The sequence below is a fragment of the Trachymyrmex septentrionalis genome, unplaced genomic scaffold (genome assembly GCF_001594115.1).
Source record: "Trachymyrmex septentrionalis isolate Tsep2-gDNA-1 unplaced genomic scaffold, Tsep1.0 scaffold82, whole genome shotgun sequence".
Classification (NCBI taxonomy): Eukaryota; Metazoa; Arthropoda; class Insecta; order Hymenoptera; family Formicidae; genus Trachymyrmex; species Trachymyrmex septentrionalis.
Genome location: NW_017306008.1, coordinates 227319 through 230463, shown reverse-complemented (window position 1 = coordinate 230463; position 3145 = coordinate 227319). Strand labels below are relative to the sequence as shown.

Below are 3145 nucleotides of genomic sequence, written 5' to 3'. Positions count from 1 at the left end.
ACACACACACACACACACACACACACACACACACACACACACACACACAAAATTTATCGTATAACAAAAGAAATAATATCACAAAAAAGTGAGATTTATCTGCTTATCACTAAAATGATGGAGAATTTTGTTTGTTTCTCGTGATAAAAAAAATTCTCTACATCTTATAGTTATTTTTAAGAATTTCTCTTATTTTAAATTTATGAATGTTTCTGAAAATATCTTAAACTTCTTTGGAAATTATAGAATAAGAATATTTCGAAATTTATATGTATAAAAAATTCTAAAAAAATCTAAACTGTCGTCTCTCAGCACTTCTAAAAAGTATTCTAACTCGTATAAAAAATTAAAGAAGTTTTTTAAAATATTTATAAAATTTTTATAGAAATTTTGAAAAATTATATTAAGAATTTGAAAATTTTTTACTAGGATCTCTTTAAGTATTCTGTTTTCAATCGAAAGAAACGTTTCTCTCAACAGAATTTAACAAAGATTTGATTAATGAATGCCATCTCGAACCATCTTGCAACGTTCAAAAATGCGAATATCGTGTGTAAAAAGATCTGAAACAATCCATCCATACATAAATTCTGTAAAAAGCTCGAAATTTAGTAGTCATTCTCATTACATGGGCTCCTTTTTGCATTCATTTCTATTTTATCTCAACTGAAAAAGGTATCGGATTTTCTGTATTTATGGGACACAGATCTTCATTTATTTCTATATTATGTATTAAATATATATTATGCGTATGTACTCGTATTACGTATGTAACTCATTACAAAATCATTTCTATCAATCTTATCCAATAAACAATTCGCACACTGGCGCGACAAAAATCAACACGCGAAATAAAAGATTCGATTTATTATTTTGATGCGTAGCACGCGTCACCTTCACTTTATTTAAATTTATAAATTATATCGCGAGAAAAACAAATCGTTTGTACGTGTCGCTCTAAATGATATTCACCTTCAGATCATTTCCCAATCTTTAGTAAACATTTATGCTTAACTGGATTAATCGCGTCTCATTGAAAATTGGACTGAGAAAAACCACCAAGAATCTACATTGAGAAAAAAAATTATTTATTTGATTAAAATTAATTCTTAGTATATATCTTAGTTTTGGGCACCCTTACTACACACGTTCGGTCATTCGTGTTTTGGAGAGAGAGAGATTCGTGTTCTTTTCATCACTTTTACAAGTATATAAAAATTATTAAACGATTTTTAGGTATATTTTGACATCTTGTATTTGTACAGTGTATATTCATAACAAATTGTAAAGAAATTGTTATAACTAAATATAATTAACAAAATGAGAAAAATGCACTGTTTCATACAAAAATGTAAAACTCTGGAACAAAAATGTTTAAAGGAAAAATATGATTCAATATCCTAAAATTGACATTGCAAGCTACAAAAAAAAATAGTTTAAGTGTCGACTGTCCAAAAAGTTTAGTTATTGAGTAACCTGAAAATGATGTTTTTTTTTTTAATATGCATGAATGGCTACAAATTGAAGATATATTACATTTACATTTTAAACGATGCATTTTATTATTGCTACTGTATTAAAAGAACTTATAATTTATTATAGGAAAATGTGCTTTAAATATAACATTACAGACAATATAATATAAAATATTACTATGACAACATTTAGCACAAGGATGCTAAAAATCGTGTTTATTAATATGTTGTTTTGAGATTAAATTCTTTTCTTAATAATTCGCGAAATATTCCCGCAATACAATCGAGAATTAGTTGGATATAAAGAAAAAAATAAAAATTTTGTAGTTACCAAAAATGTACACACGTTGGGCCATTTGTGACCCAGAGGTGAACTTCGGAGTTATGCCAGTTAAAGAATACGCACGAAATGAGGCCGGTAACGCACAAAACTTGTTTTCTAGATGCCAAACTTTCTTTAAGAATAGAAAAGAGACCAGAGAGAAGTATTTAACCAGATAGTATTTTAAAGAAAAGAAATGCGCGGGACACGAATGATCGAAGGGTGTGTGTATTAAATGTAAGGATTAATTTAGTTTGTCTTTGTTACTTTCGTTGGAGAGAATGTTATATCCATACAGCACAAATAAAAACGTGAAAAAACAAACTTTATATTTTGCCAAGCGTAACTTTTTATATTATTCTTTTATCTAATCGAACAAAAATTCGGAGAAAGATTTGGAAAATTACGCAGATCGCAAGAGCGTTTTTCGTTTATCTGGGAAGGTAGTGAGATAAAGTTTGTAAAAAACGTCGTAATACGTAAATAAAAAATGAATATCTTAAATGAAACATAAGAGGTGTAAATTAAAACCGCAAATTGGATGGAAGAGATAAAAGAAGCTTTAAAACGCAAGTATGAAAGAAGTAAGTGCATAGATACGAGAACTCGCATACCGGAAGTGAATCGTGCGTCAATATATGTACGTAAACAGCGGACGACGAAGTACGTCTTGTTGACGCTGATCGTCATTCCAAATAACACCGGGCATTTATGCGCTTTACTACGAACAATCGGATACGCGATTACGACACTACACACACTTGTCCGATTACGTGTGCGTATGCGTGCGCTGGTGTGCGCGCGTATCGCGCCAATTCCCCGCAAGCGTCCGTTCGGAAAGGGGGCCTTGACCCAGAAGGCGAAGTTACTCTTGTGCACACGAAACGTAAAACAGCTGTAATGCCGCGCCGCGCGGCGTGACGTCACGGACGGCCGGAGGCGCGGCGCAGCGCGGCGCAACGCGTCGTGCACGTGAAAACGGGAAAGACGCAACGAAGACGATAACCGTCAACGTAATAACATAAAGACACGCCGTAGTGTCGACGACGATCGGAGGAGAGTGACGGCGAATGGGAGAAATAGCCGTGTCCTTTAAACGCAGAGCTCTTTAAATGGAAAGAAACGCTCTCTCGCGAACTGCGTAATTCTCCGAATTCTTCCTCCGAGTTGCCTTTTTGTCCGACTAGATCATTCCTTCGCGGCACGGATCATTCCTGCAATATTGTAGCAATAATGCTACAAGTTTCTGTGCTGTATGAATGAAAAAAAAAAAGGAAAAGTTACTCTCGGCAAAATTGAAAATACATCCATAAAGCACAGATTACTCCAGCAATATTGCAGTAACAAA

The 3145-nt window shown here is 33.3% G+C and overlaps 1 protein-coding gene across 1 annotated transcript in view; it reads right to left on the bottom strand.

The window, feature by feature from the left end:
* LOC108754915 overlaps positions 1-3145 on the bottom strand; it is an 8806-nt gene that overhangs the window by 3081 nt on the left and 2580 nt on the right. The gene's annotated exons all lie outside the window — the stretch shown is intronic.